The 20,944-nt window shown below is 42.3% G+C and overlaps 1 long non-coding RNA gene across 3 annotated transcripts in view; it reads left to right on the top strand.

Annotated features, from left to right (window-relative positions):
- The first annotated feature begins 938 nt into the window (after positions 1 to 938).
- The window catches only part of LOC143158477 (uncharacterized), a 58,533-nt gene continuing 38,527 nt past the window's right edge, over positions 939 to 20,944 (top strand). For all 3 annotated transcript variants that reach the window (XR_012995013.1, XR_012995014.1, XR_012995012.1), the window contains exon 1: positions 939 to 1,077. This is a non-coding gene — a long non-coding RNA (uncharacterized LOC143158477). The remainder of the gene's footprint in view (positions 1,078 to 20,944) is intronic.

The following is a 20,944-nucleotide window of genomic DNA, read 5'->3' as shown; positions in this document are numbered from 1 at the left end:
ACACGTAACACGACACAACTACATACACAGGGAGGGTAATACGACCTGTCGATAAGGATCAAGCCGGTGGTCACAGGTGGTTCGGGGATCTCAGTCCAGCTGAGAGGGAGCTCCAAAGAGCCTCCTCCAGGCCACATCCTTTATGCTTTTGTTGCTGCATGGTCTCGGTAGATAAGCCCTTGGTTGGATCTTATCTTTTACTCAAACGCGCTGACTTCTCCCCTTCCCTCTTATTTTAACAATGAGGAGCCGTAACTGCTATATCACTAAACTAAGTGCTCAGTATCACAAGTTGGTTTTACTTTTAACTTTGTGCGGGCGAGATTCTCCTTTTACTTCGCCCCCTTAGGTTTTCTCTCTCAGTGGGTTCAAATACGTTTCAGAGCCTGGGTCTTTAGGCCCTTGACATAAGTTTAGGCCTCAGAACTGCGAGAGGTGTGGCAGAGGTGGACTTACCAAGGATGACCGTGTCCAAACAGGCGAGAGCTATGGGGCCTTCGCTCCATCCTGACCCCGTTTCTGCACAGTCATTGCTCCCTTGTGTCCCGCTGCATGGGGGCATGGGCGTCACAGCACTTCAGGAATAGCCTTTTGACACTGGAGGATATTTAAAGCTGGGGGCTCGCTCTGCCTCTGACCCATAATCATTATTGGAACTGAAGAAGGTGGTAGATGGAGGGTATCTTGCAACATCAGAAATATGTTTAATCATTCAGGTCTGTGGTAAGGAGTTTAAAGATGTGATTACAGTTAGAAACTACAGAAATTGAGTTATCCTAAGGGGAAAGAATAAAAGGTGCATTTTAGTAGCTTAGAATAAATGGAATAGGAAGATGGAAGATTGTCTCAAATTTGATTTCCTTCATTGCTCATCAAATAAGGTACAAGTATTTGAATTAATTTAAATAACACTTTCTCATTTTTGTCTTAAGTGAACACTTCTGAAACTAATACATCCAGCTGCACAAATTTCACGTGAAGATCTTCTTTTCCCTTGTCATCCTGATCTCTGTGGAAATTTAGACTACGGATATGACAAGTAAAACAATCATCCTTAAAGTACGGTTGCTTCCAGGGGTAAGAGACTATGCCAATACCGTAAAAGCATTATTTTTCATATATTGTACTTGACATACAAAAACTCTTGGATTTTTTTTTTACTTGAATATTTTTAGACACTTTTATGTTTGATTGACTAAGAAAAAATATCTATGCAGGTAACACTGCCCTCTGCCTATTAGTAGTCAATTAAATGAGGCATTCCTATATCATTTTTTAAACAGCTGGTCTTCAGTGTCTTCACAAGGACATGTACTTAACACTAGATACCTTTACAGTTGCATCCACTACATCTGTTTATACTGTTATTGCATGAATGTGAGTCTTGTATTCATGGAAGAGTTTGGCATTTGCACTATGAGGGTCCTGTGCTCTTAAGTTCTCAGTACAATGCATTGGCTTCTCAGAAGTAAGCTGATGAGCTGAAAAGGGAGAAAAGTGGTTCATGTGCAAGCTGGGAGATGTAATTTTGCTCCTGTTAACCCTGAAACGACACCTTATGTTTATAATTGATTTTTTTTTTTTTAAAGAAATAAGTGGACTTCAGTTTCTTGTTCCCTTTTAAATTACCTGAACTATTGCGGGTCTATCTAGAAGCCTGTGTCAGCATGCAGTTTTAAGAAAAACGGTGGCTGCCTAAGATTATTCACACTGTTGAGGATGAATTTGAAACAGTTCTGGGGTTCTTTATATCATGGCAATGGATTGCTTCATGTTCAGTTTGTGGTTTCCTGTACTCCCGGGTTTTGTTCTTCAGAATTTCTGCCCACTATGTATTTGTGCAATTAATTCTCCTGAGTGTAGTACTTTGAACTTACTATTTCTGAATTGCATCGTACCTGCCCTGCATTTTTTCAAGGCCATTTTGAAGTCTGTTTGTTTCCACCGTGGCGCTTGCAACACTTTGCAGCTTGTTATCATTTGAAAGGTGTCTTTGCTATGTTATCAGCCAAGAGAGTAATGAAAACACAGAGTAACCAGTGCAGCTAACATGAAACTCTATGTAAGGTAGTCCTAAAGTGTGAAATTACTTATAGTAATCTTCTAGTGAAAATTACTCTTTGAATACAGTTTTCCAACTTGTTTTGTGGTCAGCATACAAAATCTGTAACTTGACAATAGTCCCATGTTTGATTATGGGAATGTTGTGTGAGACAGTATCAAAAGCTTTATTGAAGCAATAGCTGTATCATCTCCATGGTATCTCCTACAGCCACAGGGTATTTTTCTTTCTAACCCACCCTAAGAAAGGCCTATTTGCTCTGTGCTTGTTGTTCAGTTCAGCAGGCTATTTATTGAAAACAGAAGTATGGACACAAGCAGGTTTTGCTAGAATGAACAAAATATAAGGATTCCTTCAAAGGCACATTTTTGTTTTATTAAAAAAAATTAGGAACCAGTCAAATAGTTGGGTAAATAAAATTCTTCTGCACAATCTAGCCTGCCCTCAAAGCTGGTGGTGCTTTAAAATACAGATCTCTCCTGCAATTAAATGCTTTGAACTTCGAGGTTTTTGAGAAGAGAATACTGGTTGTTTCCTACCAAACTGAAAGGAAGTTACAGCTTTAATGAGTGTGTCTGGATTACAGGATGTAACAAGGAAAGTCTAAGTAATTATAAATTCCCTGCTTCAGAGGCATCTTGGAAGATCTCTGAATAAAGATGTAGTTTGCAGCAGCTGCCAGAATTGTATTTCTCCTGTTGTTTTCTGTGTGCGCTGGTTGCTTTTGTTCTTTTTAAATTTCAGTTTGTAGAAGTAGTAGTTAGTCAGTGTGTCTGACTATCAGGTAGCTATGTGAGGAGTTCTGCCTACGTGCAACTTCAAAACCGAATGTATATCCTTATTAATTGAACTCAATATATTCTGCAATACAGATTAAGCCATGAAATGACAGTGGCAACACATCTCATATTACTGAGGAAAATGTATCTGCTGTTTCTGTCCTAGAGCGAGTAGGTTGATCTTTCTTTTAGCTTAGTAGCACCAATAAACAACATGGTGAAAAACTGTCCATTGTAAACAAAAGTCCCTTCATGGTGACAGGCTGTTTCAGTTCCTACCTCAGCAAAAATACTCCGACTTTGCCACCTTATTTCCTTTTATTTATTTTCCTTTTTAACAACTCTCCAGTCTTATGGCAATAGATGCACAGTTAGCTCTTCCTGACTTCACATTTTCAGGGGTTAAAAGACATTTTGAATGTTTTCATCTGCAGTACATTTAAAGCATTAGATCCTTGTATCTCTTTCTCTTCCACTGAAGGTCCTTTGCCAGAAGACCTTGATTTGGTGCTACAGCAGTGCAGGATCATGGAGTTGCTTTTACAAAACCCAGGAAGGTCTGTTTCACAGGATAGTTTTGATTTCTGCAAAGCTTGTTTGGCAGTAAAATTAGAGGTCTGCTGTATTGGTGCAGCGGAGTGATATATCAGTTGCAACATTTCCTTAGACTAAGATTAATTTTATAACTACAGTTAACTTGAATGCAATAAAAATGATCAAAAGTCTCAAAAGCACAATCTGTGATGAAAGACTGAGAGGAGAAGGTTTGTTTAGCTTGGAGAAGAGAAGACTGAGGGGAAGTATGATAACAGTCCAAACATGTGAAAGGTCACTGCAAAGAGGAAGAGGATGAGCCTTTGCTTATATCATACTTCTTGGCTTTTGAACCCAGTCCAGCAAGGTCACCAAATCTAAGATTTATATTATTACTAGTGCTGCTGTGAAGTTATTGGTACAGTTGTCAGTCCCTGAGCCAGTGGAACAATCGTGGTTTTTTTGCCAGCTAAAGCTGAAATCTCATCTGCAAGCTGTTGCCTTCTAAGTGAGTGAATGCAGGAACCTCAGCCTGCTGCTTGGCTCGGCCACTGAAGTCAGGTTCTGCTATCACACTCGATTAATCTTTTCCTTTCACCTCTCTCTTCTCTCACTGTGTTTTGTGAACCAGCTAGTGTTAGCTGCAGTTGAGGGTTTTGTTGTTTTTTTTCATGGTCAGTTGCCCACTAGAATTTGGGCTGTTCGGTCACAAAGGCTAGTTAACTTTTAGTGAAAAATGAGAGGAGAAAAGAGTGTAGGAAAGTACTGTGGCCATGCCCATAAGGTTCAGGTGCAGTTGACAGTTACCAGCTTGTGCTAGAACTCATTTGATGGCTTTCTGCCTGGAGAGATTGCAAAACTGCCTAAGTTTTGCACAGCTGATCAGTAGTAATCTTCTTTATTGCTGAAATAAAGAATGAGATGACAGGGGGGGGACTGATAACCTCTGCTCCTATGCTCTTATGAGGAAAATCTTCCTGTTGGGGGGCACACTCTAATATTTATTTTTCGTCAGGTTCCAGGGGGTAGAGGCATATGCCTCTACTTAAGCCTCCTGGCCCTCATTCAGTGACCTGGCAGTTTTTATTCTGGTGAAAAATTCCGAGACAGTAGGTAAACTGTAGAGTCCTGTAGGACTTACACCCTGGCTCCCTGTTCACTGTTATTTCTCCTTGCTAACTCTGAGGGGTCCCAGAGTTCAGCAGCCGAATAGCTGCAATAATGTGTTCAAAGTTAGCAGGGCTGATTTTCTTTTTTTTTTAAATCCAGTATTTTGAAAAAGATATTTTGAATGTTCTGAGAGAGCTTGAGCAATTTTTGCTTTTTCCTTCCAGTATCCTTTTCCAAAGTATCCCCACTCTGAAATCTGCAGTCACCATCAGGTTGCCCGCATATTTAACCCAGTGGGGCTTCTGACTGACTAGTCATTCGGTAGAAGTCTGGCAATATGCCAGAGTTTCAGATCGACAGGGTTTATGGACAGGGGAAGCCTGCCATTATTAGATATATTTACAGAAAGAAGCAGTCAGGCTTTCTTAAAGTCCCAAATCATTTCCTTGCAGTGGAAGAGTAAGTTGCAATTCTACTGTAAATCTTGTAGGCTATTTTTGGTGTTTAGACATCTGCCATAGATTCAGGTATGGTTTCACAGCGACCTTAAGACCATGCTGCTGTTGAAAATAGTGGTCCTGCCCTGCAAATATATTGATGAGTTTTCACGTAGATCATCCAGTTGTTCTGAGTTAGCCTCTGGCTGGATGAGTGCTACAGCTGATGTAAGGGCAGGAGCAGACAGGGGGGGAAGGGCCGATGGCACCTGTGAAGGACACAGTGCACGGCTTGTCATGGCGGCTGAGTGTGAAACTTCAGGCTCAGGACCAGGCTTAGGTCAGGCAGCAGGATCTGTGCCAGCACTCTGTGCTTTGTCCAGTTCCTGCCTTGCACTGGCAGTGCTGTTTGTCCCATTTGCCCAACACGTTGTGAACTGTTTCTTTCATAAGATCATGGGAACTTGTCCCCCTCATATTTTCAAATTCCTATTACCTAGGCTAGATGAGTGAATGGCTTTACTGTCTCTCTTCTCTCTGCTTTTGGATTGCTTCCTCTTTCAGCCTGGAAGAATTATGTTGTTTTCCAGCAATGCATTCACTTTGCCCTTGCTAATTCTCAGTACTGTGACATGCCAGGTTGATTGAAGAGGTCTCCTGAATGGTCTTCTCTATCAGCATACTAGGAATTTTTTTCCTTGCTTTCGCTCTTCCCGGTTTTTAGAGAGAGAGATATCAGAGCATTAAAAAAAGGCGAGAGTGGTGTGTCATATTCTCTGGCTTCATGCAAATTGTGTCTCCTCATGGACGTTTCTAGAGCTGACTGGACTGGATTATCTGATTGTCTCTGCTGACAGGAATCACGTTAATTACAAATGACTCTGAGCGATAAGGTTCCATCTATTGTCAGACTGGGCAATCACATTAAGAAATCATCAAATTAACTGGAAGTGACTGGAGTGAACATGAGAGGCGATTCATTTATTTGTGGGTTGCTACTTCAATCCATTACATTCCTGTTGTGTATACAGTTACAACAAACAAGTGGCTGCATGTCTACAGCTAAGGAGGACAGCTTTAGGGCCCACAGGACTGTAATTCCATAGATACTTATACTAGCTAAGCCAGTCTCAGATGGAGTGAGTCCTGTGGTTCCCTGTCCCCAGGCACTGGCTTGCACCCTCAAGTTTGTACATGTGGGGTGAAATAGGTGGAAGGTGCATCCCTTGAGAACTGACTTGAGCAAAACAAAGGCGAAATCTGTTTTTCGGCTGGGTAAGTTCCCCAATCTTGTTTATTTTAAGGCTGCAAAAAACATCTCTGTCTGCCAAAAGGAAGTGGAGGCATGGGATGGGAGAGAGCGGGTGGACCCATGAGGTAAGGGACTACCTCTCTCTGAAGCAGAGGCAGCTGATGCTAAAACAAAGTGTTTGTTGAACAATGAATTAAGGCAAGTGATGGCAAGTCTGTTTAAGCTGTCCTAAGCACCTTCTGGGCACCAGCCCCATCTTTCAGGCAGCTTATTCTAATTCTTAAGTCTCCCAGTCTGCTGTTTGTGCAGTTGGGGAACTGACCAAGATGAAAAAAAACAGGGTTTAGGTGGGGATTGGGGGTACGGTCAGTTTGAAACCTGTTCACCCTAGGACCTCCCAAACATCTGCCCTCATGAAGAAGAAACTGCTGATAGTGGGAAAGAGGTGGGAGTTGTTTAAGCTGGCACTGCCACTAAGGAAAGGGATCGGCAAACTGAAGGAGACATGCATTTTTTCATATGAGAAGGGCAGTTATTGTTGTTATAAACACTGGGGTTTTTTTAACAATTGATTGAAATTCTGTATCTTGAAATGAAAAGATTTCTCTTTTTCCAGTGTGAAAGCCAAAGCATTCATTCATATGTGCTGAGAGTCTGTTTCATAACTCACATTTTCAGTCACTGGGCTTGTCTTTACTATTTTTAATTTCCTTCTATAGCTGCTGTGTTTCTTCTGACTCTCTCTACTTAATCATATATGAGTCTATTTTTTTCTACTTTGTTTCATTCACTGGAGCACATGATCTGTTCTGTTTCATCCTTGCACTAGCATGATTGGATTCTGTTAATCTTATAGGGTAAAAAAAGAAAAGGAACAAGAAACAGGCTGTGATGTGGAAAGTGAGGTTTATGCTCTCATATTTGGCTCTCTACATGTGTGAAATTCTCTTTGCTAGTAATGGACCCATCATCATATAATGGAAGAAGTAGACTGAAATCAAGATCAGATAAAAGAATAGTTCCCTAATTACTGTTCTCAGTACTTCTCTGTAGTAGATAATCCAACTGTTTTCTTTTTCAGGAGGACGAACTATCTTTCCTTTTCATGAGGCATGGTGGTAATGGTAATGGCATGGTAATGACTTGCTATATGACCTCTTGCCTTGCAGTGGTAGAAGGGGAAATAGGGCTGAGAATTCCCGGTCCCCAGCCCTTGATTTAAAGTTCTCCATCTTTAAGCATATTTCTAGGCTCTGTCTTGGAGTTATCTTGCTTACCCATCGATGCAGCTGGTTAAAATGACAGAACGTGAATGCTGGAAGCATGGGGGTTGTTTACAGTCCAATGGGATACAAGTTAGTACCCTAATCAGTGCACTTACACTTGCTGTCCACAAAGTAATTTTTCTTTTGACATCCTGTGTGAAGGATTGTTTTACACATACTACATAATTCTGGTCAGCTGAGCAGTTTCCTGTAACGGTGAAGAAGCTAAAATTGACACCATTCAATGTGGATCCATCATGTAACACATGCTAACCTATCATGAGACCTATCTGTGCAAAACAGATATCTGGTGTAACCATATACTGCTGTGAGCTGCACAGAGCTGGTGTCACACTCTGAAGTCATCCATTATTTTCAGGAGGTGTTGCTTGTCCCGTCTGTCTAGCCTCTCAAAAATAGGTTTATATTAATAACCTTATGGTAGGCATTTTATGTTGAAATACGTTCCTACTATATTGAGATTTTCATCCATCCAATAAATGTCCACCATGATAAGCAATAGAACACAGTGCTCACTCAATTTAGAGGAGAGATTCTTAAATTATTCACCAAAATCTTATTTATTTTTGTCAGTATCAGCTAGCTTTTAAGTAGTAAATGAATTGCTGAATAGATCTAAAGAAGAGCCTGTCAAGTGATCAGTATTTTAATTCAATAGCTTCACCAAGAACGAGATTCCAGCAGAAATGAAGGAAGTCTTTCTTCATTTGTCAATCTCTATGATTGAGACTGAAGCAGAGTTATAAATTACATCTGTCCTCTGGTGGGAGCTATTCATGGTGGATAAGTGTTTGTTACGCTATGGCATTTTCCCTGCTATTGATGTTTTTTCATGCTCACTCAGACTTCCTGTGCTGCTGATTTTAATTCCATATGGAGATACAATGGCATAAGAAATCGTCTGTGCTGGCGCAATGAGAAATCTCTTATGAATGGATTATGATAAAGTTGTACTTTTATAGCAGCTAGAGAAGCTATGAAATTAACAATGGATTGCCTCACTTTTCAATTAGTCTTTGCACTGTGACAGGAATATTACTGCTCTGCTTCTCTGCCTTACTAATGAGGGAAGGCTCAGCTACTGGGAGAGATTCTAGCATCAGGTCCTATCTTCATTATGTGCCAGTTCTGTATTTAACCTGGATTTGCCTCTTCAACATGGGATGCGTTGTTGAATCTAAAGCAACTGTCAGAGCCACACATGAAAGCACTGTCATAAGCTACCTTGGGGGCTTTTTATCAGCTGTTAGTGCCAGGTGGCTTCACTGAATGCACGTACTCATACAAAGAAGTAATCAGTCTTTAACACCTACCCACAAGCCTTCTGGGCATTCATTCCCATATACTACTTACCTGTGCTGGCTCACTCTTTTCATCATTGGCCTGAAATGGGAGACATAAAACCTTTTCTTAGTATCTATTATCTCCACCTCCCTACAATCTCTTCATTTTGATTCATCTCTACATTTTAAGCAGCAGAGCAGTAGGCCGTCAGAAACCCAAAAGTCTTTATACCAATTGCTTCACTGCAGGAACACATCAGATGCCTGGTGTCAGTCTGAGCTGAAGAGAGCAAAACCTGCTACTTTAATAATGAAGGAGGAACACCGAACATCAAGCTGCTGCTGTTTGACCAGAGGGTTGGAGGATCTGAAGATCAGTGTAGAGAAGAGATAAAGGGGCTGAGGGGTAGTGGCTGGAAATCCAGTGGTAAAAATTCCAGTGATGAAATGGGCTGTACGCTGGCACCCCTGGGAGCATGGGGCAAGGGCAAAGGTATCCATGTTGAACATGGCATCTGCAAAGACCAGTCCACCCAGGCAGCCAGCAAAGGGCAGCAGGGAAAGAAATGGGGAGGTAAGTGGCCTTACCCTGCCCTGGAAAAAAGGTCAGCTTTGATTTACAAGATGTATATCACACGAAGAATATAAGCAGCACAGATTAGGACTCAGCATCTCAGGACAGGAAGATGGAGGCGGTTGTCTTTATTCCTGTTCCAAAGGACAGTTTGAAACATAAGGAGTGTGCTTCATCTTGAAAGCTCACTTTCAGCTTTCTGTTTGGAGATAGCACCATTGCTCATTTGCTTATGGATTTCCCACTTTCTTCTTCCTTCATCCTGATCACACTGTTCAGACTGTTTGGCTCAGGTATGAGGGGGCAGAAAAGGCAAGCAGGACTTTATTGTTGGGTAGGTTTTCCATGCGACCACTGTTGTAGCTCTGAGTTGGTAGAGTGGCTTTGCTACGGTTGTAAATGCTACCTCCCTCTACTAATTTCTGGGATCCTTTTTTCATTTATGCACTTCAAAATAGCTGGCAAATGGAGAAAAAAGAGGAAATCCAGCACTTCACAGCAGGTGAATTAGTTGGCTTTTTCAAAATGAGAAGCATTTATATACAGACTTAAAATGTTGTGTCCGCCTCTTGATCAAATGTAAATTGCCAGGTGTTTGCATGCTTCCCTACCTGTTCAAACCACTTGCCTATTTAGGCAGCCTGTAGGTTATCACATACCAGACTATTGCCTGCTGATTTAATTTCTTTCTGGAGAGGAATAAGACAGAATTTTTCACTTGCTAAGACTTCCAGTCAGTAATTCTTTTGTAAGAAAAACATCTCTTGTCTGCCTCTGTAGTTTGCAGTCCCTGTACTGTCATGTGATTACTTGAGCTCCTTCAGTGCAAGATAGAGAAAGATTTCTGTGGTACAAATGGAAGGTGTCACCTCATACATTGTAAAGAAACTGGTTTTTCTCTTCCACTGTAGTATGTAAAGGGTGAGGTCTCATAGTATAGCACAGCAGATCTAAAGGTCACTGTCACATGAAAAAGCTAGTTTCTCTTATTTCTCCCTCTCTTCCCCTCTTCCTACTCTTCCTCGTGTCACCAGCTGCACAATTCTCCCCTTCTTCTTTCCCGGCACTCCTCTTGCCCTTGGTGGGCCAGTTCAGCTCACTGAGCCCATAAAAAACTAACTCAACACGAGCAAGTGAGTATTCTTCTGAGGATTTAGTGAGCCAGATCAGCTCAGCTGAGCTGCCAAGCCACAAAAGGGATGGAGCAGGAATGCATGGAAAGGAATGGTGGAGGAGGCAGCCCACCCCTTGCAGCAGCAAGATCTGGCTCTTAGATCTGGTCAGCTGCAATGTGAAACCTTACTTGAATGGAAGATTGCAGGAGTCTGAAAAGGGCACAGCATAACCACCGCTGTTATTGTGTCTTCTACAAACTGGCCTACCCACCTCCTTTACTTCAACAACTGTTTTGAATAATTAGAAGTTAAATTTAACTCCGAATTTCTTCCCTGGGAATAAGTCCCTCTAAGAATAATTCTCAACAGACAGAAGATTAATGGCAGAATGAGCAAACAACAGGAGCCAGTGGACCTTCAAAAAGAACAAAGATGGGACTAATGTATCTTCTAATCCCTAGGAGTGAGTCCTTCTCTCTATTATATTTGCACATACTTTGACCAAATTAGGGCAGCTACTTTTTTAGCATCAAGGATTTTCAATGCATGTGGAAAAAAAAGAATGTTTATTTTTGTAACATGCACATAAGGATTGTATCTACATACAAAGCAACATCCCCAGTGCACCATACCGCAGCCCAAACATATGACTTCGTCCTACTTTCCAGGCACTCTGAGTGTGTTAGAGAAACTGTATTCCTTGCCATCTTTGCTCTGGCAGCTGTATTGCTTACTGTGGCTACATACAGCCTCAGGGCAGGCGTGAAACATGACAGAAGTATGCTAACATTGCGAGTGTGACCATACTGTAAAAGGGTAGGCTAGCACATGTGGATAAGCTCTGATTAATTACCTCTGGGATTGGCAAAAGTTAAGACAAGGGATTTGCTTTGCACCTCATGCATTGTGCAGCAGGTACATTATTTCTCTGCCTGACAAGTGATGCTGGAAGGATAAATCATTTGTGTAGTGCATTGTTGCTACAGTTACTATATCTTGAACTGACTTAACTTGTAAGGGTGAGCTACCAAAGCGGTGAGTATGGGCATAGTCGCTTTTCCATTCAGAGGTAGCTTTTCCAAGCTGGAAGTAGGGGAGGTGGTGTGCAGTTTGAAGGTGTTTGTTTTGTAATGTGTTCCTGCCGCACTGTCCTTGCTGTTTCTGTGAATAGGCTTCAGCACATTCCTGTATCAAAACAAAAAGTGCTCATTTAACAGTTAAAATCAACTGCGTTTTATTATCTTGCGTAGCACTATTCTGCTTCCAGCCTGATGCCCTTGGAGGATGTTGCTTTAGGCGCATTTTAACTACAGGCATTTCTCCTCCGCCAGATTCCCAGCAGACAGGGATTAGGATGCGGTACTTGGCTGAAGCTGTCCTGCTGACAGATCGCAGTGACCTTGCTGTGACTTCTGTTCTGATCTCGCTGGCACTGCTGGAATTTGACACACTAGGACATGAGATACTGGCTCCATTATGCCACTAATTGGTATCCAGAGCATTGTGTTCCTGCCTCCTTCACCATCTGATGTAGGTGGCAGATAGTTCTAATTTGTCTTTGCCATGTGATTTAGGAGGCTTAAGTCTCTATCACCAGCCAGTTGATGCCCTTATCCTTTCATGTGGCTGTCTTTATCATATGCAGGTGTAGAGCTTGACATAGTCTTGTATTGTAACCATGGCTGATTTCTTTATCTTATTGCTGGGTGCTCTTCTGGAATGGAAGAAAATTGTTTGCTTACTGAACATGGATAAAACACAGTAAATATTTATGCATCTGCAATAATTCTTATGCATCTTTAGAGGTACGTCTTAAAATATTTTCTTTATTTGTCAAATGTACAGTAACATAACATTTTATTTCTGCAAGGTTATTTAATTTTTGGACTGCATAGATTGGCTTTTATTTTTGTCTAGCAGTAGTGTGGAAGGTAACACAGTAGGAAAATTCATATCCTTAACCAAAATACTTCAGAGTTTGCTCTGAATGGCAGTTTTTGCTTTTATAATGTTTTTTTTGGTCCAATAATCACAAAGCTGGACAAAAAGATCAACAAACTGAAACAGAAAACAGCTCCACATGGGATGATGTCTATAGCATTTTTTTTTCCCCATGGACAAAAAAAAAAGAGTAGTTTTCCAAAGTCCAGTTTTGTCAGTCCTACAAGTTGGAATTTCATGCTGTTAATTTAACCATTAGGGAAGTTTATGACCCTGAAGAATATGACTTGCAAATGCCTTGGTATCAAGAGGGAACAAATAACAAATCTGGCCTGGAGGGAGCACAGGGAGTAGTTGTAAGCAGCAAACTACCTGACACAATTAACAGAAAAATAAGTTGTGGATTTATTACTGCAGCTCTGCCAGCTGAAAGTAATAGTTATTTATTTCTGGCACTGGTTAGACACCAATGGCTAAACCTACAGGGGGACTTCAGCATTGTCAAAGTGGCACTTACCCTGCAGGGTCCCGGCTCCCCGGACCCTGTTAGACCCTGTGGCTCCAAGGCAATCCATGGAAAGGCAGGTGTCTCAGGGTAAGATGCAAAGCAGTCTGCGGCTGCCTAAAATATCAAACGTGAAATGCTGAATTGCACAGCAGGTTTGAACCCCACTTCTTTCTCCTGGCTCATCCTAGGCTGTAGGAGTGTGCCTAGGCTAAATGAGAACCTATATCCTCTTTTTAGGTACCTAAGTGTATCCTTTAAAAATGGGGTAGATGACCACTGGTGTGTAGAAGTTAGAGCATGGATAGTCTGTGGATGGCTGGGGAGAACCCCCTGCTGGGGAGGCTCTTTCTCATCCTCAGTTCAAGGACTGTTCATACATTTTACACCAGCCTGCCCACAAGACTCAGTCCTCCGTCTGTAGAGTCCTATGTGAACACAAGAATTTCCAAATCTCAGAAACAGGGTAAGGGCAACTGATAGGAGAACAAACCACAGAGCAATTGTCAGCATAGGTATGAATGCGACTCACGTCCCTGAATTGGTTTATTGTAACTGTGCCACATTTCTCCTTTCTCTGAACAGGGAATAGTTGGCAAGCTATAGAAGAGAACTTCTGATAATATTGACAAGGTGAATTAATGACTCATAAACCGTACTAATGAGGCTATTCCAGAATGGAGTTCAAGCAGGAACATTCAAAAAGAGTTTAATGCACAGGACATGTTAGGGACGAAGCGCTCTCTTTTACACTTTCATCTCACTGGTTATTTTTTAATGGCCTACAAAACCTGACAGATCTGAAAAAGCAGATACTCTTCATTGGGAAACACCGAAGATTGTTTTCCTGATTTTATTGGCTCCCTTTTTGAGTACAGGTGCACACAACTAAAGGCAGATTTATTTCTTCAATAAAGATGTGGCAGAGACACGCTGGTAAAAATCTTCTCTTTTCCTTGACCTTAGGCACATGACCTAAATTTGGGTTAGAAAATCCCACAGCAGAGGTTATCATCTGCTGAGTACAGCAGTTACAGTTCACAGTGCTTTTTTATAATGATCTTACAGCTGAATTTAAAGCTTTAGGCAACTATGTTGAATGATGATAAAAAAAGCCCAGTAGTTTGGTGACTTAAGAAAGGACTATACATGCCGTTTAGCGATTTGTTTTTCCTAGATCATATTAAGGTTGAAGAGCATAATATGATCTTCTGGTTTCCCAGAAGAACAACTAGTTGCTTTATGACTTTTTGTTATTGTTACTTATTGAAACAAACTTACTTAGTATTTTTATTATCCCCTTTTCCATTGTGTCCAAGCTCCTCGTAAGTATCTGTTGATTTCTCCTCACAATTTCCTTGGCATTTCTCGTGTCATCATAAGTATTTGTAATATAGAAGAGAGAGCGCTCTTTTTTCTTTTTTTTTCTTTTTTTTTTTTTTTTTTACAAAGGAAGAGTCTTAAGAGACAGTTGCCAAAATCATTATAAATTGAAGGATTCTTTACCAGGCAACATGTATATAGCAGTGTTTAGTAGTTCAGCAAGGTGCCACATTCAAACCTATCAAGACATCACAAGATGGCCTGATTTTTTTCTTAGAAGTTGGTTAGACTTTTTTTCAAGATGTTAGACCTCTTAGAGGTTAGGACCTTAGGCTGTGGTTCCACAGTATGAGGTATCTGGTGGCAGTGCCAGATAAAGGGGTTCCTGCTTCCTTCTCCTAGTACCTCCACATACTCTTTCCTTCCCCTGCACTGCAAGGAACTAGCCCCTCAATCAGCCAACACAGAAGTCCTGAACCAAATCAAGGAACTAATCCACGTTAAAAAATAACCTTTGTTTTGTTTTTTAACTCAGACTGGCTCCTTTGTGGAGTTCACAGCAGGATCTCGGAAGTGGTGGTGCAGGGGTGGTGTTTCACAGTCCAGCTGTGAAGGACCTGCTTGGCCAATGGGAGGTGAAGGTGGTGCTCCAGGACTAGATGTTTCTGCCAAAAATTTGTTACTGTGGAACTATGGTCTCAGATTTCCCATCTTCCCTAGAAAGAGCAAAGCTTTTTGCTTGCCTCCTTACTGCTTCCTTGGCCTTACTTAAGAGGGACCTGAGACCTGCACAACTACTATTTAACCATTTTTTTTTTTTTCAATAAGGCCACTGTGAGAGCATTCTAGGTTCACTCTGTGAGCAGATTAAAGTATTTTATTCCACTATTGACCACTTAGGTCTTGAAAGAACACTGATTATTCCCTAATTCCTTTCTTCAGTTGTTGCTGAAACAGTCATTTTTATTGAATTGCTTAAGCATAGCATGGCCAAAGGTTGGGGAAGCTATAAAACCACAGGTAGCTAAAAATTCTCCAACCTAAAGACATGTTTGAGGAGTGATAACCTATCATCAATAGCTTTGCAAGTGGAATGACAGATTCTGTTAATCATTGTGAATAGTCTGCTCTGAAGAGTTCAGATATTGTCACCAAGGAGTGGTCCAGTCCACCCCTCATTAGGGTGATGAAACTGCCCTACTTCAGAGGACTGAGGCCAAACCTTCAAGGTACAACCAGTTAGCCTGCATTGCTGGGGTGTGGGCCCTTCCCCACGCTTTGGGAGGAGAGCAAACCAAAGGTGACGCTGGCTAGAAAAGCAGAAGTTGCCCCACCAAATGGCAGTTTCCACAGACCCAATCATAATCCCATGATCCAGGGAAGAATTCCCACTTCTGTATGGGCTGTGAATTCCTCCAGGCCTTGGTACCATGACTGTTCCTGCCCGACATACTCCCTCCTGGGTCACTTGGAGGTCACCTGTACCTCACCTCAGGTACAAACCTGAGCCAGATGACGGATGGGCACATGATCACATTTCTGTTAAACGCATTCTGGTGTGGATATTGGCTTTGCGTGTTTATTCAGGCTTTACAGTGGCCATGCAAAGATAGGCAGTGCTTGATCTGGCATAAAATTTGCCAGTGCAAAATTAATCCATCAAAAATGCTTTATTGCATTTGAACCAGCAGAGTGAATTTATACTGGATGAGTGTCTAATGTCCCATGGTCATGGCACTTCTGGGTCCATTTCCTTAGAAGAGAATTTACCATACTGTTGAAGATTTGTAGACCAGAAAAAGTGGGACTGGGTGCATGTGGGGCAAGGAGTACTGAGGACATTTCTCTGATAGGTGGAGAGGAGCTGGTTTTGGAGCTGATAATCAAGAAGCTTCATAAAAACTATCCTGTCAAGGAAATATATAGAGCAAGGGATCCCTGGATTCAAAAAGGCAGCTGTGGGAAGCCCTCTTATGAATGAATGAAAGCAGAAGGTGGGTCTGTCTTGTATTACAGAGTGAAGAGAGCTCTTCGTGCTGTTGGACAGATACGTCCCAGAGTAACTCCTCTAAGGGATACTGCTTAAAACACCCTACTTCATTGGTTTTATCAGGTCAGGCGCGATGTAGCCCATTACTGTTATTTGAGTAAAGAGGTGTGTGCATCCATGTGTACAAATACAGGCAAGACCATGTCATTGTCTGAGAAACTTAATATCTAAGTCTAGATGGGCATGATCTATACTTTGAAGGTTCAAACTGGAAGCACTACTAACAAAAAGAGTTTAATTACTATCCTTGGAGCCTGGTTCTCACCCAGCACTGCCTGGTATCAACAGCTATCTGTGTCTACCATTCCCTGCTCTCTAAAAATAGACAGAGGTAGAGGCCATATAAACTGAAGGCATAAAAAGGCAGGATTAATTTTTTTCAGGGGGGAAAGGCAAAAGCATAGCTTAAAATGCAGCCATGGGAGTGGAGAGTTTGGCATGTTACCTTTAGAGGAAAACATTATTAAACATTTACTCGGGGCCTAGAGATTCCCAGGTATGTTTATCTAGAAAAGGAAGATAAATTAAAAAATAAAGTCAGGAATAACTGTTTGTAAGTAGGCTAAGTATCTCACAAAATGACTCAACTTGCCTGGAAAATGTTGCAATCTCCACTTCAGGCTGGCCTGCCCCTCCCTCCTTGCAGGTGAATGCTCTTGGGAGCAGGGATTTGGCCAGCTCCTTTGCTGGGTAAGCAAGGAGCAGCTTGGCTGAGAAAATATTATTTCTAATGCTCTGTTTATAACCTTGAAAAGATCTCCACGGCAACAGAAGTTGCTGAATAGAGTTGGTCATGACATTTTGACGGAAGAAGTTTTCCACTAAAAAATGCTGTTTTAATGCAAAAGTGTTGGGGAGAAGGATTTGTTGTTGACAATATTTTGGTCTGAAAAAAATTGGGGAAAATCTGAAAAATGTCTCGGAAGGAAGAGGTTTTTTCTTTTTTAAGCCTGCTTCCTTCCCTCCTGGGACCTTTCATGTCAGGATACAAGACTATCGTGTCTTCCTTTTCTATTTTGGGACTAGTGCTTGAATTCCCAGTTCATCTCTTTTCGACTCTTTATTGTTGATGCTTTTATGAAAAGGCTCTAAACAAAACAGGAGATGAGAGAAGCGGTAAATCTTCAAATATCTAATGTATTGGAGTTTTTGAAGTTCTATTTTAGGAAAGAGAAATTCTGGAATAAAAGCAAAATAATACAGTGGAAGAGTGTACTATAATTACTTGCTCACTCTGTTTTGAATAGTTGATTTTATACCATATGGCCTAAAAATCTCAGATTAAAACTCTTGTCTTCTTTGCTCTTCATGAGTTATCTTCATCCTTTCTCTCTACTCCTACACCTGAACTGCTGGATGTAGTGACAGCCAGAGACATGTCATTGCATGTCATATCCTCTCACTAACATTATTAGTTTCACCGAGGAAAGGTCTTGGGACCTGCAAGTACCAACCTCTAGTGATTTGTCTCTTTTCCCAGTGATGGCTCCTTATGAAACCAGTGCATAAAATGGTATAGGTAATATGTTTCTGTAGAGGCAGTTTTCACAGTTGTTCTGCTTTATGACTCCTTCCTTGCCCATTCAGTATTAAGAATACGAATAAAAATGAAACCATTAATTCTTTGCAGTCAGAAAAGACAGGGAAATAGACACCTGTCTTCCTCGCTGTCTTCAGCCATAATGTTATTTTTAAGAGCTTCCCATAGGATTTTTGGAAATGGGTTCAGCATTCGAGATCATTAGTCAAATTTGCTGATGTAGTTCAGTCACTTGACTGCCTGCTGTCACTAGCTGCCGTTTCAGTACCACCTCTCCTCACACTGCTCTGCTGCTGAGATTATAGTAGCCTTCCCCTTGCCTTCCCCTCCCCTCCTTCCCCCATGCTTGCCAGATCTCTTTGAGGATTGTTTTTTTCAGGGTTTCACAGTTGAACATAGGACTGCACCATGCAGGGCCAGGTGATGCCTGTACTCCTGGGCTAGTGCCGGATGAGTTCGCTCTGGGCTCACAAGTCCGATGAGGTGGTACGGGGACAGACTGCTGTTGGAAACACGGCAGGTCTTCCTCCACTGCAGTGAACTGTTTTACAAATGTACTGGTTCCGTCAGCTGTAGCAGGTGTCTCCAGGCTGGAAGCTGCTAGCAGTACTGCAGCTACGTCAAAGTGGTACACACAACAAAATCCAGCCTGCTGTCTTTATCCTGGAGAGGATGGGAAGCAGATGTTTTGGCAGCTGTCAGACACCCAGATACCTCCTCCTGTACCTGCCCGTTGGCCAGCACAGAGTCAGGAACCGCTGCTGCTGCTGCCTAGGAAGAACGGAACTCCCTTGCCAGGAACCAGCCACCACCAGCAAGCTATGCACGTTTGCATGGTGTGGACTCATCTTATGTACATTTGCCACGCAGGAATGTGCCAAGTCACTGGAGGTGATCATACCATGTAAAAAATGCTGGGAATGGTAACAGGATTTGTCAAATAAGGTGTCTGGAGAAAGCGTTAAGTTTCTAACTGGAATAGCTAAGATGAACAAAAGGATGGAGGTGAGCAGAGAGAGAAATAGCTCAAGGTCATACAGCATGTTAGTAGAAGAGCTGGGGTGAGCATCCAGCATCCTAATTATCAGGCCATTTTCCTATCACCTAATCTATAGACTCATGCTTTAGGTTCAGCGGGCTTACGTCTGCTTTGGATACATTTTTCCTGGAAAACATCATCTCTGCTTACCTCAAACTGCATCACACCACGGGGTTTGCACTTGCTGTGGCCACTCAGCATCTTGACTCTGGTGTTAAAACTGGCAAAGGGGCAAATGATATCCCCTTTGTCAAGGCTGACTGATGGAAAAAGGCACAAAGCCAACGTCGAATGCCAACTCTGATAGGAGGCTGACATAAAAGAGGCTGAGGAACCATATAGGACTGCTGCCCTGGTTATATAACCTGCAATATTTTTTGTAAATACTCAAACTGACGTGCATTGTGTTTTGGCATGTGTTTGTTGGTGCCCTTGTTTTATAGCCTTGCTGAAGACTCATTGACAGATGGCACTCAAGAGAGTGCTTTTTATAGGTGCCAGTGTCCAACTCAGATACAGTTTCTGAAAGCAAAAGGTGTTTGGGGGTGGAGGGATCTGACGCGCTGCCAAAGCATTTTGTAAAAAGTGCTTTAATGGTACTTCATACTCTTCAAAAAGGGGAGGTATGTGGGAGATGAATGAGGAACATCAACTCTCATGGATGTTGAGTCACCAGATGATTCTGGTAGAAGGTGAACAGCATTTATGAAACGGAAGAACAAGAAAACAGGAATTTAAAGGGCATATACCCTGCGTCCAGGGGAGGCAGGATTTAGGCAGTGCCTGTCTAACCTGGTATTCTGGAGAATGATTTTTTGTCACAGCTTGACCCGGTTCTTACCTGGAGACTAAGTATATAAGTTCACTGTTATAAGTGAACCCAAATGTAGGCTATCTAGTGCTTCATAGCACCTTTCTCCTTTGTGGGACAGGGATCGTGGGGCTGGCAGTCACCCCAGTGCAGGCTGTGCCCTAACTGATGGGGTGCTTTCCTATGGGGGCCAAACATGGTGAGCAGAGCCAGGTGCTGGTAACAGACTCCATCGACAGCCCCAGACTGGGGGAGTGATGACCCAGGTCCAGGATCCATGCAGGGTGTCCATCTGGGAACAAAAGGAGACAGGGCCAGAGACAGGGTTGGAGACAATGCTGCAGTGTGGGTCTGAAGCCCATGCAGGAGGCAGGGCTAGAGGCTGGCACTCCTATGGCATCGCTAGCGCATGGACCGATGGCTCTGGACTGAGCTGAAATAGGGTCCTGGGCCATGGGCAGGGTGGCTAGAGAGGCCCCGGGTGAGGTTCTTCAACACCAGTAAGGCCTCTTGGTGCACTTAGGACCCTGACACTTACAGAAAAAGGTGTGTTTTTGCTACAGGATGACTCATGTGCAGCAGCTGTCCACTTTTACCAGAAGGAGGAAATAGAGGTGGTTTCAGCTGCAGGAAATGCAAAGAGTACTTTGTCTCTACTTATGACTTCGCAGTTAGGTAGATAAAAGTAAACAATGCATTCCTTATTCCACTGTCATTAAACCCTTTATTCAGTAAAACTATCTGGATGTCAGTGTACTGTTTCTAGCTCTGGAGCTGAAGGATTTGCAGGCTCTGACCTCTTCCCACATTTTTGGGAGCCAGGACATGGCAGCCCAGCCATCTCCAATTCCTAGTCTTCTGGTTGGCACGTTTTCTGGGTAGTGGGGATTCAGGCTTCCAGTTGAGGCGTTTGGGGACAAGATGGCAGGCAGGCTGAAAAACAAGCATAGTCAAGGGATTTATTAACCACAGGCACTTTGCTCGTTACATGTACTAGGGAGCTATACATATCCCTGAAACAACGCAGGTCCATAAAGTACCTTTTGTGGAAGTCTGTGGCAGAGACAAATATAGAATCCATTTATTCTTGGAAGTGTTCAGCTGTGGAATGATCCTTTCTCTTCTGGAAGATATAAATCTACTTTACCACACACTTTACAACTTCTGCAGCAAAAGAAGCAAGGCTGAAGAGCCAATAGTCTTCTCTGGAAGGCATCTCTGAGTAGGATCTTGTGTGCACTGAGTGAGGTACAGTGTCTTTGCAAACCAGTGGTATGTATTCCCGCAGTGAAAGATTATATTG

This window comes from Aptenodytes patagonicus, chromosome 1 (assembly GCF_965638725.1).
Source record: "Aptenodytes patagonicus chromosome 1, bAptPat1.pri.cur, whole genome shotgun sequence".
NCBI classification, from domain to species: Eukaryota; Metazoa; Chordata; class Aves; order Sphenisciformes; family Spheniscidae; genus Aptenodytes; species Aptenodytes patagonicus.
The sequence above is the reverse complement of the archived record's forward strand: the minus strand, read 5'-3'. Positions and strand labels throughout refer to the sequence as shown.